Here is a 15781-nt window from a genome sequence, read left to right on the forward strand (position 1 = left end):
CTTGACGAGAAGGGTTGCAGTTTAAGGGCAAAAAGAAGATTGAAGAAGTTGAGAAGAGTTGGGAGAGAGTGAGGTGTTGATTATGTCAGCAGCCAGAATTTTAATTTTTAATTCATTGAAGGTGAGAAGAGAACTAGAAGGCATTGTGCTCTCCAGAGACTTGTACTCTTGGGTTTTTGTTTTTGTTTTGGAATATTGTAAACACTTGAGAATTTACATATTCATTTGACACTATTTAGTAAATGCTAGGCTAGTGCTCTTCACATGTTAATGTGCCTCCAAATCACCAGTGCATCCTGTTAAATTGCAGATTATGATTCACTAAATCTGGGTGCAGACCAACATCCTGCTTTTGTAACAAGCCCCTGTTGATTAGAGATACAACCGTGAATGAGACAAGGTCCCTGCCCTTCGAAATTCCAATGCATGAGTAGATAATGATGAGAAAGATCTGATCACATGGGAGTAGATGATGAGGCAGTAGAAAGGGATGACTGGCTGAGGAAACTTCCCGTTAAGTTGAAAAAGCATGAGTACTAAAGCGCTGAAGATAGGCTCCTTATGTTGTATTATAAAAGAAAAAAAAAAGTATAGAAACACAAGTTAAGTTTGTGGATTTAGCTATGGAAAATCAAGGGAACTTAATGATCATTTCTATTTTCTTCAGATTAGTTGGTAAAGTAATCAGTTCAAAGAAAATAGGAGACTAATACAGCGAGGTTGGAAGAGCAAAAAAAAAAAAACACCATTAAATAGCTGTTGCAGATTATGAGAGCAAAATTATTAGAGAACTCTATTTGGATTTGCAGGCAGCACTGAGGTCCCATTTGTAGTTAATGAGCTTCCATTTATAGTGATGATACTCGGCCTGTTTGGTGAAGATTTTCTCCAGCAATACTTAGGTGTTCAGGGGCAGGCATAGAGAATGCAATGATTGGGTTCAGCTATTGCTTAAGTAGGAAGCTGGTTAAGAGAGAAGAGATAGGAAAATTAAGGAATTATAAAATAATTAAAAAGAGAAGTCAAAATTGGAGGGTTCCTCCACTGAGTGGTTTCCAATCTGTTGGGACGGGGCTGATGCAAGGAGATGGGGTTCAGACTCTTGTGGTACAGTAGTGAATAATTGCTATCAGGACTACTGTGAGGGTTGGAAATATAAAGGTAGATGTTTTGTTACAAAAGGAGGGGAGTGATTGATTTTGCAATCCAGGAGCAGAGGTCCCTAAGATCATCATGTGAGAACCCTATCCAGAGAGTCAGTGACACCAGAGATGGAGGCAGAGACGATGACATGGAGAGAGGGAGCAGCTGGAGACTCTGGACTCAGGGAGGGAGAGGGGCTGTGTGTTGATGTCGGGGTGGGGGGCAGGCTTGTGGGGTGTACCCTTTGTTTGTTTGATGATGCATGGAGGGGATTGTCAATCATTGCAATGAAATGAAATACGATAGGATGAATGTAAAGCTAGTGTTCTCCCATGTAAACTATCATAAAATTCACAATAAAAACTCAAAAAATAAAAAATGGAGGGTTCACCATATGGAAAATCTTAACAAGGCCCTTCAGCAAATGAGCAGGGGCATAACAAAACAAAACAATAAACCAACACACTGTAAAGAATGGAAAATATGAATACGTGGTAACAGTGGAATCATCTCCATCAATCAAGAAGTAGATGGCTTTCTACGTGGATCTTGACATCATCTAGATCATCTAGACCAATGACGGGTATTGAGAGTACTTTAGAACTTTGAGTGACAGATGTAAAGTGAACATTATTGTGGTGGTGGTGGTTTATGTGCCTTGGAGTCAGTTCCGACTCATAGCAACCCTGTACAGGGTTTCCGAGGCTATAAATCTTTATGGGAGCAGAAAGCCTCATCTTTCTCCTGTGGAAGAGCTGGTAGTTTCAACCTTGCGGTTCACAGTCCTTGCTGATCTTGCAGTTCACAGCCCAGTTTGTAACCACTATGCTACCAGAGCTCCTTAAAGTGAACATTATAGAGAAGAAGATTGTAACGCTAATGGCAGGGTGTGACATCTGACAGACATGGGTTTGAATCTGGGTTCTGGCTACTGGTGTAGCACTGTAGGATCAGCACTGGACTACAAACTACAAGGTCAGTGGTTCACACCCACCAGCTGCTCCTTTGATACCTTATGCAGGGTTGCTATACTTGGAAGACTTACCAGCACTTAACATCAAAGACCTTAGGACAAGGCATTTATTTAACCTCTCAGAAACTCCACTGGTATGGTGCTATAGTAGGATCAGCACTGGACTACTAATCATCAGGTTGTTAGTTCAAACCCACCAGTTGCTTCTTGGAAACCCTATATAAGGTGTCTGAGTCAGAACAGACTGGACATCACTTAACAATAATGATAACATTATTTGCCTCATAGAGTCGTTCAATATTATGAGGACTGAGTAAAGCAAAGCATTCTAAAAATAAAATTCTATTTTTAAAAGTCTGCTCTGTTACTACTATCAGAAAGGTCTATTGCCTTACTTATCAACCTGTTTTACATGGAAAAGGAGCTCTGGAAGCATAATTCAGGTTACAAGTCAGGTTGTTAACCTCACAGTCAGCAGTTCTACCAGCGATTCCGTGGGAGGAAAGAAGAAGCTTTCTGCTCCTGTAAAGATTGACAGCTTTGGAAACACTGTGCAGGGTCGCTAAGAGTCGGAATCAACTCCACGGCACACCATCACCACCACCTTTTTTTTTTTCACCACCATGCTGAGTTTATTAGTCCCCTGGTACTGACACAGCTGGAGGCACTCTGGGTGACAGACACCACTTCCTGCCTCGATTTCTGTCCACAGAACACGTGTCTACTCCCCCGACCCGTGCCCCTGCCTGGGATGGGGGCATCCACTAAGGTCCACTCACCCAAATAAACCTCTTAATGCTTTAATCTTTTTTTTTTTTTTTTTGGAAGTTTGCATTTCCCTCTGAATGTGGGGAAAAAGTCAGGTGTCCCATCCCACCTCCCGCACCAGCCAAATAAAAGTCCCTGCAAAGAGGCCATTTCCAATGTACCTTTGAAATCTTGAAATAAATATCGGAAGAAATGGCATCGAGTGTGACTATTGAGCGATGACACAGAGTGGACCCCCCCCCCCAAGGCCTCACAGGCAGGGTGGAGTCTCCAGGTGTGAGGAGAATGCAAGGACGCGTTTCTGTGCGCGTGCTGGCTGAGTCCCACTCGGGGCTATTGGCTGTCACCCGGAAGGCCACCTACAACTTGTCCAGGAAGTTGTCCAGGGCCACGATGCCCTCCTTCAGGCCTGTGCGCTTGCGTGTCTCGGCCACCACCTGGTAGAAGTATATTGTTGTTGTTATGTGCCGTGGAGTCGGTTCCGACTCATAGCGACCCCGTACAGGGTTTCCAAGGCTGTAAATCTTTACGGGAACAGAAAGCCTCATCTTTCTCCCGCGGAACAGCTGGTAGTTTCGAACAGCTGATCCTGCGGTTCACAGCCCGATGTTACCTAATCAATTTGACTTTAACGTTCCAAAGAATTGTAAAACCTTTTATATTTTTAAATCTAGAACAAATGGAATCTGAGCTAGGATTGGTTCAGCCCATTTTAAGTAAAAATATATTCAGTTGCCTAAAATATCAGAAATTATAAGATTTACATTTTTTTACATCACCTACTTCATTGATCCATAGTTTTTCTAGCTTATCTATAGATTATTTCACTTCTATGCTTTTCTTCAAATGCTTTTTGCAGGAAAAATCACTTTTCAGAAGTATTTTGCACTCTATCTGTGTGGGGTTCTGCACTAGAAATTTTTGGCAAAAAACAGTGTTGTTCAGTGCTGAATACTTGGTTCCAGACATTATGCATAACAGAATGAAACTTCTTAAAATCATTGTTATGTTTGATCCCCTTGTTGCAGTCATTGTATCAGTCCATCTTGTGTTGTAGGTCTTCCTCTTTTACAACGACTGTCTAGTTCACTAAGCATCATGTCATTTTCCAGGTACTAGTCCCTGCTGATAACCTGTCCAAAGTACATAAGATGAAGTCTTGCCCTCTTTGCTTCTAAGGAGCACTCTAACTTACTTCTTTCAAGACTGATTTATTTCTTTTTCTGGTGGTCCACAGTACTTTCAATATTCTTCACCAACACAATTCAAAACTATAAATTTTTCTCCAGTCTTCCTTATTCATTGTCCAGATTTCACAATATTTTATACATTCCATGTTCAATATAAGGAAATTGAAAACACCAAAGGTTGGGTCAGGGGCACCTTAGTCCTCAAGGTGACGTCTTTACTTTTTAACAATTTAAAAAGGTCTTGTGAACCAGATTGATGTTGTTGTTAAGTGCCGTTGAGTCGGTTCCAACCCACAGTGACCCTGTACAGGGTTTCTGAGGCTGTAAATCTTTACGGGAGCAGAAAGCCTTACCTTTCTCTCATGGAGTAGCTGGTAGTTTCAAACTGCTGAACTTAAGGTTCACAGCCTGATTCATAACCACTATGCTACCAGATTAGCACATTGCAATACATGCTTGATTTGACTACTGATTCCCTGAGTTTTGATTGTGGATCCAAGTAAAATGATATCCTTGGCAACTTCAACCTTTTCTCTATTTATTAGTATGTTATTAGTTGTGAGGATTTTTTGTGTTCTTTACGTTGAGTTGTAATCCAGATTGAAGGATGAAGTCTTTGGTCTTTATCAAGTGCTTTAAATTCTCTTTGCTTTTAGCAAGGAAAGCAGTGTAATTGGATCTTGCAGGTTTTAAATGAGTCTTCCTCCAATCCTAATGCAGCATTCTTCTTCATTTACTCTAACTTTTCATTTGCACAGCATACAATTTGAATAAATACAGTGGAAAGATACATGTCTGACACACACCATTCCTGATCTTAAACCATTGACTATTCCCTTGTTCTGTTTGAACAACTATATACAGGTTTAGCATGAACACACTTAAGTTTTCTAGAATATCCACACTTCAAAACGTTATCTATAGTTTGTTATGATTCACACAGTCAAAGGCTTTTGCATAGTCAATAAAACACAGGTCAACATCTTTCTGGTATTCTCTGCTTTCAACCAAGATCCATTTGACATATGCAATGATGTCCCTGGTTCCATGCCCTAAGCTTGAAATTCTGACAACTCCCTGTTGATGTACTGCTGCAACTATCTTTGAATTATCTTCAGCAAAATTTTACTTGCATGTGATGTTAATGATATTGTTTGATGGTTTCCTAATTCCATTGGGTCACATTTCTTTGGAATGGGCATTTTTCCAGTCAGTTAATCAGATAGTTGTCTTCCAAATGTCTTGGCATAGAGTAGTGAGTGCTTCCAGTTCTGCATCAGTTCCTGAAGGTCTTCCAATGGAACCTTAATTTCTGGAGCCTTGGTTTTCTCTAGTGCTATCAGAGCAGCTGGTAGTTTCGAACTGCGAACCTTAAGGTCAGCAGTTCGAAACTACCAGCTGCTCCGCGGGAGAAAGATGAGGCTTTCTACTCCCGTAAGGATTTACACCCTCGGAAACCCTGTACAGGGTCGCTATGGGTCGGAACCGACTCGAAGGCACTTAACAACAACAACAACAACAATCAGTGCATTAGACTCCTTCCTACAATACCATCAGTTCTTGATCATATGCTACCTCCTGAAATAGCTAAACGTCAAGCAATTCTATTTGGCATTATAACTCTGTGTATTCCTTCCATCTTCTTTTGATGCTTCCAGCACAGTTCAATGTTTTGCCCACAGAATTCTTCAAAATTGTAATCCAATGCTTGAATGTTTTCTTCTCTTCTTTCAGCCTGAGAAATGTGTGTTCTTTCCTTTTGGTTTTTTAACTCTAGTCCTTTGCACATTTAATTAGGATATTTGACTTTGTCTTTTAGAGCTGCCCTTTGAAATATCCTGTCCAGCTCTTTTACTTCATAATTTCTTCAAGTCACTTTAGCTACACTCTCCATTCAAGAGCAAGTTACAGAGTCTCTTCTAACATCATTTTAGTTTTTTCTTTCTTTCTTGTTCTTTTAATGACCTTTTGCTTTCTTCATGTATAATGTTCTCCATGTCATCCCACAACTCCTTTTATCTTCTTTCATTAGTTTTCAGTGCATAAAATCTGTTCTTGAGGTTGTCTCTACATTCAGGTAGGATATACTTTATATCATATTTTGGTTCTCACGGACTCGTTTTAATTTTCTTTCGCTTCAGTGTGATGTTACATTTGAGTAATTGATGATCAGTTCCACAGTCGACTCCTAGCCTGTTTTAGACTGATGTTATTGAATTTCTCCGTAATCTCTTCTTACCAGTGTAGACAGCTTGATTCTTGTGTGTTCCATCTGGTAAAGTTCATCTTTGTGTATAGTCCCCATTTATGTTGCTGAAAAATTATTTACAATGCATAATATGTTGGATTTGTAAAATTCTTCCATGCTATTTCCAGCATCACTTCTATCACCAAGGCCCTATTTTCTAATTACCAATCCCTCTTTTTTATTTCCAACCTTTATATTTCAATAACCAGTAATTACCAATGCACTTAAATTCTATTTTTGATCAAGTTTAGACTAAAGAAATTGAGAGAATTCATCAATTCCTCATCACTGTCTTTGGTGGTTGGTGTATAAATTTGAATAATAGTTGCATTAATTAATCTTCCTTGTAGGCATATAGAAATTATCCTATCACATTCCCAAATAGATCTTGAATGTTCTTTCGGATGTTAAGTGTGACACCATTCCTCCTTAATTTTCTAATCCTGGCATAGAAAACCTTATGATTATCCAAATCAAAATGGCTGGTATCCGTCTATTTCAGCTCACTAATACCTAGAATACCAATATTTATGCGTTCCATTTTTTTATGATTTTCAATGTTTCTAGAGTCATACTTTGTATATTCCATGTTCCAATTATTAAGGGATGTTTTCAGCTATTTCTTCTCATTTTGAGTTGTGCCCCATCAACAAGTGAAGGTCCTGAAAGCTTAGTTCTATCCATATCATTAAGGTTAATTCCACTTTAAGTCGTCAGCTCTTTCTCAGTTGTATTTTAAATGCCTTCCAATCTGAGGGCCTCATCTTCTAACACTTTATCTGACAATGTTTCACTGTTATTCATTAGGTGTCCAGAGACAAATACCTCAGAATTGGGCTACCTATTCATTTCTTCTGGTCTGTTCTAGTTGGACACCTCCATATCCGGTCTACAAAAGGTGACCCAACTAGCATCTGAAACACCAATGGCACATAGCTGCTAGCATCACAGCAACCCACAAGCCCCCACAGTACAACAAACTGACAGACATGTAAGGAAAAGCCACTGAGGTAACTTTATCTTTGCATTTTTTTATCAGGCCTCTTTCAAAGTGGCTTACATAGTGATTAATGATAATAGTAGGCTAATGACCTATTGTAAAGAATTTTATTTCTAAAAATGCATAATTGAGAAATCAATGTATATAATTTTGAATACCTGAAAAAGAATTCAGTTGCCCCAGAAGTCCAAGCTTATGCAGTGATGTCCTTGTCTTTTCATATACTTCACTGCATAAATAGGACAATTCACAGTCTCAAAGATCTGAATACAGAGAATATTAGAGTCTCAATCATATTGAGACATTGCAGAAAACAAATGCAAACTGTGTGAGTGTGGAAGGTAGTGAGAGCAAAGGGGTGATGAGGATGGAATTGCAGGTGAATGGATTGAGTCAGGATACCAGGCAAGGATCTTTGGAGAAATGCATTCAATTCCCTTAAGGGACATTAAGTACAGGCATCATAGAAAAGTGATAATCATTCTAAGGGCCTCATTCATGACCCAGGGAGACACCATTAGATAGTGAAGCAGTTTCTCAGAGACAGTAGTAGGAGTGCATCTTAGGATAAATGGGGTGCAAGCATACATGGTAGCAAGGGGCTTCTCCACAGAAAATTATACCGGATGAGCACCCTCTGGCTTTGGGATTCTTCTTCTTCTTTTTTTTTAACCTCTTTATTCCTTTCAGCTTTGACTTACATTGAAGTATTATGTTGTTGTTGTTGTTAAGTGCCATCGAGTTAGTGCCAACTCAAAGCAACCTTTTAGAGAGTTTCTGAGGAACGGCTGGTGAGTTTCAACCACCGACCTTGCAGTTCAAACTGACCTGGAGGTCAAGTGCTTATCCTATGGTGCCACACCAGGAATCTGATGTATTATAGAATGAGGCAAAGCAATTGCAAAAGCAATGAGCCCTTGAGAGAAGAAAAAAAGTGTGTTTTAAGATAATCCTTTCTATCTTCAGGTCCCATTTTCCTGGTTCCTCTGTTCCTTGTCAACAGTGGGAAATGGCATGTGGTATCCTAAGGGCAAGGGGGGCATGCACTCTCATACCTGCCTACTCTTAATACAGGAGTTTCAGGAGCTGCTCTGTGACCAGTCAGGGATGCTTTAGAAAGCCACCCAGAACAATTTATGCTATTTACTTGTTGCCTCACTCCACTCTGCCTGTCTTCACCTTCACATCCTAAACAGCTTTAAAACTCAGCCTTCCAATTTGTTCATTATATTTGGCAAATAACTGAATAAGATGAAATTAAAATGTTTCCCAGCGCACACCATTTTAATTCCATTCAATAGATTATTATCCTGACATATTTACTCATGGCCATGTCTGTCTCAGTATCATCCATGGAAAAGTATAAATTAAAATTTTAAATTAAAAGCACAGAGTCTGGGGAGCTTGCTATCTTTTTGAAGAATGGAACAAGTCAGCCCAGACTCCCAGCATGAGTATCAGGGGAGTATAGACTCTGGTAGGGCAGAAATTACAGCCCACACATTGCCATGCAAATGCTTTCCCAAATATAATACATAGTATCATGGAATCCCACAGACAGGCAAATCCTCGCAGGTTACTCTTTCTCCAGAACTGTGTCCCAATGTTGTGCACAAGCAAACACCTTTCTCTTTTTGTTCAGGTACAACACACCGGGAGCTGCTAAAGGACTGATTTTAAAAACCTGAAAATTAATTAGTCTTTAAGCTTTCCATAGTGTTTCTGTGTATTAAAATGACTAAAAGATGAAATATTTTAGTAAGATGTATATAAGCTAATGTCAAAGCTTTCCAGTTTATTAAACTACCAATAGTTGTGGATCACAGCTCGAATTTTTTTTCTTCAGAATATTCCTTAGAAGCCAGCATGGCCAGCCTTCATTTCTTATACTTCAGACATATTATCAGGAGCTCACAGTCCCTGGAGAAGGACACCATGCTTGATAAAGTGGAGGGTCAGCAAAATAGAGGAAGACCCCCAACGAGATGGATTGGCACAATGACAGCAGCTATGAGTTCAAGCGTAGCAATGACTGTGAGGTTGGCACAGGAACCGGCAATATTTCTTTTGGTTTTGCACAGGATTGCTATGGGTCGGCGCTGACTCGACGGCACATAACAACAACATAACAATACTGTGGACCATCAGTTTTCTTAATTATAAAATAGAAACATAAAATTTAAAAAATCATAGATGGTGGTGAATATTCAAGACAAATCCTTTAATACTATTATTACCAAGCTGAAAACACATTAAATGATCAAGAAATATTTGCTAAAATATTTTTATAATTACTCAAATTTAAACATTATAGTGACTTGACTTTCAATTAGTGTATCTATTTCAACATACATATATATAAGCCACAAAGTTAGGGAAGGTAAGTAGAGTGTCCACTTCTTTGGATCCCAAACCATAAATCATGCTCTTCCAAGTTTAGAAAATAGGTATTGTGTGTATTCAAATGATTTTGGTATAATGGTCAACTAAGAGGCTAATCAGATGGCTAGATTCATCCCGCACCATCCTGAAAAGAATACATAACTGAGAAAAACCTTATTTGAGTTTGTAAAAATAAAATCCTTATTAAATAGACAGATGGGCAGGGACAGATGGAGGAGAAAGAATGAGAAATGATGTCTTCACAAGTGTTTCACTGAATTCTTACAAAACCTTCTCTTACAAAATTATCAACTCTTCCTATTTTAAAATACATATATAAAGTGTTTTTAATAAGTTGCCTAGACTGGGATGTCTAGAAAAGGCAGAAAAACTTACATATCACAAGGGAGCTTCAAAAAGTTCATGAAAATCTTCCATTATCTTTTCATTGAATTTGCCCATGAACTTTTTGAAGCCCCTTTGTATTTATGTGAAAGTGAGATTTATCTTAAGGAAATGGCTCACAGGGTTGTAGAGGTTAGAATGTCCCAAGTCTAAAGGTCAGTTGTCATGTCTGAGGCGTCTCTTGACTCATATAGTCTTAGGGGCTGATGACACCACTATTAGCAGCTCAGACAGCAGGCAGTGGCTCACCAGCTGTGAAGATGACAGGCTGCTGGCTCACTGGATGAAGAAGCTAACAGATTCCATGACTGGCAGGCAAAATGGCAGACTATTGGCTCAAGTCCAATGACCAGAAATCAGATGATGAAAACTGGATGCTGCAGCTAGAATGAGCAAAACACTAGCAAGCTTTGTGAGACCTTCCAGAAATATTTGATGTGGGCCACACATACAAGGAAAATGCCTTTCAAGTGATTGGCTATTCATAGTAGATCCCATCATGGAAGTGATTATATTATATTAAACTACATTACAATTGCCAAAGCAGAAATCTTGGTCCAGCAAAGTTAGAGTAAACCATCACATAAGTCAATCTTCTTTTCCAGAATAGTGGTGGATTATTTAGATAGACGATGAAAACTGGTTTTGTAAGAAAGCAAAACAGTAGGCAAATATAACTTTCCTTGGGCTATGAGACTCCCTGGGAGAGATTGCCAGGGTACTGTAAACTCACAGGGTTAACTTTTGTTTGTTGTTGTTGTTAAGTGTCGTTGAGTCGGTTCCGACCCATAGCGACCCTGTACAGGGTTTCCAAGGGTGTAAATACTTATGGGAGTAGAAAGCCTCATCTTTCTCCCGCGGAGCACCTGGTAGTTTCGAACCGCTGACCTTAAGGTTCGCAGCCCGATTCGTAACCACTACGCTACCAGAGCTTTTGTAGATGTTTTTATTTCAGGCACAGGAGTTGCTGTCTTTAATTTATATCACCTGAAGTTCTACTGTATAGATTGTCCATCCCGGGAAAATAGAGTATTCGTAGCTCCTAGGAGTCTTAGAACTGCTTAGGGGAAACCAAAAGAGAAAGGAGTCCGACTAGAAAGCAACCTGAATTCTCTAACATTTACATTTTTACTCATGTTTTGAGTAAAAGGTCAAAAAACATGTATGCAATGATAATCAAAACTTGCTTAGTGTATAGCACTAAGCAAGGCTGAGCAATTAAAGCTCTATGTTCTTGTTGTTGTTGTTCTGTGCCATTGCATCCCTTTCAACTCACAATGACTGTATTCAAAACAGAACAAAACAATGTCCATTCCTGTGTAAATGTCACAATCATCCTTACAATTGAGTTCAATGCTGCTGTCACTGTGCTAATCAGTCTCTTTGGGGTCTTCCTCTGTTTTGCTGAACCTCCACTTTACCAAGAATGATATCCTCCAGGGACTGGTTCTTCTTGATAACATGTCTGAAGTATAAGACAAAGTCTCACCACCCTAACTTCTAAGGAGCATTCTGGCTGTACTTCTTCCAACACTAGTTTGTTTGTCCTTTAAGCAGTTCTTGGTAGTTTTAACATTCTTCTGCAATACCATAACTCAAATGCATCAATTCTTCCATGGTCTTCCTTACTCATTGTCCAATTTTCACATGCCTATGAGGCTATTGAAAATAACATCACTTAGGTCAGGGGCAGCTTAGCCCTCAAACTGATTTATTTGCCCTTGAATACTTTAATGAGTTCTTGTGCAGCAGATTTGCCTAATGCAATAGTGCAATTGATTTCCTGACTGCTGCTTACATGAGTGTTCATGGTGGACCTAAGCAAAACGAAGTCTTTGACAACTTCAATATTTTCTCCATTTATATGGATTGTTCCAGTGGTGAGGATTTTTGTGGGTTTTTTGTTTTTGTTTTTGTTTTCACATTGAAGTGAAATTCATACCAAATGCTGTAGACTTCTGTAAAGAGGGGGTATTCCTATAGAAACTTGTTACTGAGAGGTTTTGAGAAGCTATGACATGAAAACAACACTATTCTTCAAAAAGAAACAAGGTCTCATTTCCTTACCATGAGTTCTAAATAAATATAGAGATAAGAGACAGATTAGGTGCATGAATGGATGGATGGGTAGATGGATGGATGTCAGAAGGTAGAAAAGTACTTTTTTAATTGTTTGAAAAGTGCATAATTTATGCATTTCAAACAATGTACCATCTTAATTATGTTCAACTCAAGTGAACATTGAAAATAATTATGCAGTTCTTGAGTATACACTGTCTACTGATTCCTGTTACCTGGATAATTCCTTGTAACACTTCATTATTTGGCACCTAACAGATCGTCCAGAGTCCCTACCATTTGACGTTATGTTGCTATTTCTCTGCTTGTGGGTCCTAATCCCCCGCTCTCTTTTCCCCACACATTCCTCAAATGGTATGTGTAGTCAGGCCACTTGTCCAGGGAAAAGAGTCTCCTTCCACTCAAATTAATGGTGGGAAAGCAAAATGAAGTCTGTCTATGTTAAGCCCTAGGGGATTCCAGCAGAGTGGAGAATTACTCCTGTCTCAGTTCATTATAATGAATAATAAAGAGATACTTACATGTGCTTTTTGGTAAATTATTCAACTTGTGCACTGAAGAATCAGAGCAGTAATACTTAAGAGAGACAACTGGAGCATGTGAGCTCCTATAAATACCCAATCTAAAGCATTTCCAAGACCCATCTCCTTCCCTCATTAAAGACTAAAGCAGCCAGGGATTCTGGGGGGGTCAGAGGGAAAAGAGGCTTAAACTAAACACTTCCACCTCCCTCTTTGCTCTGGCTGTGCAGCTACTCCTGATGCTGAGGGCTTTGGGAACGTATTATTTTATCGCAGTTCAAAATCACTTGTAGCAACCTGAGGACTTCAGTGGGACCTCCCCTTATCCAGCATAAGGCAGTAATAAGGAAAATAACAATCAGTTTCAATCTCATAAAGCTTCTCTTAGGCCCTTCACTGTCACTGTGTTCACCCTTAATGTCCTTTCCCCTCACTGATAACTCAAGAATCAGGTGTTCCAGGAGGAGACTACCTCATAACTGTTATTTTTACATGATAAGAATGAAATACCCTGAGATATCCTTAAAATCCACACCAAGTTTAATTATCACCTCAGGTACTAAAGTAAATGAACATGGGGAATGAGACATTCTGAGCTTCATGTTCCATCTGTGCAAAAAATCAGACATTTTGCTCTTCCTAAGTCATTACTTGACAAGTTCTAGAAATATAATCCCAATCATCATTTGTTCTATGGATATTTCTAAGTTATTAATACCAAATTAACAATAAGGTGTTACACAATATACCAATATACTCTGGCATATGGTCTATCATCCTTTCTTACACTGAAGACAATTGTCTACTCACAATTGGGTCACCCCTTAGAAAGCATGGACAAAGCTCAAATCAGACACTCATCAACAAAACAAAACAAAATATAAAATTAGATGATGAACCTGAGGACACTTGAGCCCATGGAAAAGGAAATAGCCACAGAGGGCTAGAGCTGAGAGTGAAGCATCCAACTGATATGAAGTGAGGGGAGATGCACAAGAACACCCAAACTTACAGATAGTATCTATTTGACCTACCCTTGATGGCTTGATAACCAGAACTCGACTAGAGGAAGATTAAAGATTTTTTTTTTTTTTGATAAAGAAAACAAGGGTAAATTGCTACATTATGATAAACTTGGCCTGCACTCATAGAGGCAGTAGCTAAAAATACCAACAGAGAGGGAAGGAGTCTTCACATCAAGTATCAATTCTATCTCCTCTGTATACAGGGTAGATAGGGACGGGAAACTTACACATTGGCTATCTAAAACAAGAGGGCTCTAAATGACTGGCTTACAAGTTTTCAAGAGGGAATTTAGTTTAAGAGTGTGCAGGGGAAGATTGAATCCCTATTTAATAGTTTTCATCTTGTCTAGATGGGTCTGGTAAAAAGAGATGCGGATAAGATTCTTATGATTCAATAGTAATTATTATCATGACTAATTGTGACTGTCACAATCGTAAAGATAGGAGTTTTGTAACAAAAATGGGGGAGTAGTTAATCTTACAGTCCAGAAAGAGAGGACCCTAGGACCATCAAGGGATAAGAGAATAAGTGGAATGTGGGACCTTATCCATAGAAGTGGCGACACCAGAGATGTAGGCAGAGGTGGGGACATGGAAAGAGGGAGCAGCTTAGGACTCTAGAACCATGGAAAGAGAGGGACTGAGAGCTGGTGGCTAGGAGGCAGACTTGCAGAATGTGCCCTTTGGTGGTTTAAATTATTACATATGCCTGAGTGTTTAAAAATAAAAAAGAGTGAGAGAGAGCTAAAATGAATAGAGAGAAACACTTAACTGATGGTAAATGAAAGGGATTATAATTATTGTAATGAACCAAAATATATGATTTGTTGAATGTAAAACTGATGATCTACCCTGTAAACTTTCACAATAAACACTTTAAAAAAATAAAAAGATTATGTTATTGTCGAGATTGAGAATGGTGGTAAAAATGGAGAAAATAGAACTAGAGGAAACAGAGATAGGGTTAGTGGAATGTCAGACATCAGCTATGCCTATGTGCCTATTAATAAATAAGAAATTATAATAAGCAAGAATATTTGTAAGCAGCATGAATCAAGAACCCAGAGAAAGGGTCTAGATACAAATGGAGAAGCCATAAATATAAGAAGGGTATTTAGTTAGTCAACTAAATACAGAGTTGCTAGCTCCATTTATGGTCCTATAGAATAAAGGAAGAATAAGAGTATCATTTTTTTAAAAGGACAGTCAAGAGGGTCTGGAAAAAAACCACATATTTTTGTGGCACTGGATATTAGGAACTATGCTTTGGACAGAGAATGACACCAGTAATCATTTAGAACTCTACAGAGAATTTTCCTATCTGTATTTTCTCATTGTATGACTAAGTATCAAAACAACATCTTAAATGCTTTCCAGTAGCAGAGTTGGGGGCAAAAAATGAACAGCCACTAGAGAGCATGCACTCAGAGGGTAGTGGTGTCTACGATTTGTTAAAAATCCACTTAAGACACTCCTTTTTTCTGTCCATCTCTTTCTATCTCTCTGTCTCTTTTTCCCTCTAACATCTCTACCCATTACCAATTTACCCAAGGCATTCCTTTGGCTGTCCTACCCATATTCTACCCTTTTCCAGTTGACCAGTATTATAAAGATATAGCCTACAAGCATATTGGTGCTACGTAGGTAAAGAGACTTCTATAAAATATTTAGATAAAGCAAACAAACTCTGACAAAACTAGATAATATAAAAGGTTAAGAAGTTTTTCCTTGAAGGAATCTAATTAAGGGGAAAAAAAGTCAAATGTATATTAACATTATCCTCAAAGCATCCCATTCACCACTGAAGAAATTATATTATTATAAATCCAAAAGAGAAATTTTAGTGTCAAAACAAAAGATGCCTAGAGAGGCTTTTAATTTTCATTGTACCTAGAAAGGTTTCTACATTTCCATTATATGGAAGGGCAATCTAGTGAACAGTGCTCAAAAGCATTTGAAGCAGGAAGCATTTCAATTATCAGCAAACTGAACCATACCAGACAAATTACCAGCAAGGAAACCTCACATCAAAATTCAAGGCTGGGAA

The 15781-nt window shown here is 38.8% G+C and overlaps 1 protein-coding gene and 1 pseudogene across 4 annotated transcripts in view; one reads left to right on the top strand and one right to left on the bottom strand.

Annotated features, from left to right (window-relative positions):
• The window catches only part of LOC102835002 (opioid-binding protein/cell adhesion molecule-like), a 2270024-nt gene that overhangs the window by 601453 nt on the left and 1652790 nt on the right, over positions 1-15781 (bottom strand). The gene's annotated exons all lie outside the window — the stretch shown is intronic.
• LOC102810785 overlaps positions 1-15781 on the top strand; it is a 190283-nt pseudogene that overhangs the window by 33174 nt on the left and 141328 nt on the right.

This window comes from Chrysochloris asiatica, unplaced genomic scaffold, assembly GCF_000296735.1.
Source record: "Chrysochloris asiatica unplaced genomic scaffold, ChrAsi1.0 scaffold00158, whole genome shotgun sequence".
Classification (NCBI taxonomy): domain Eukaryota; kingdom Metazoa; phylum Chordata; class Mammalia; order Afrosoricida; family Chrysochloridae; genus Chrysochloris; species Chrysochloris asiatica.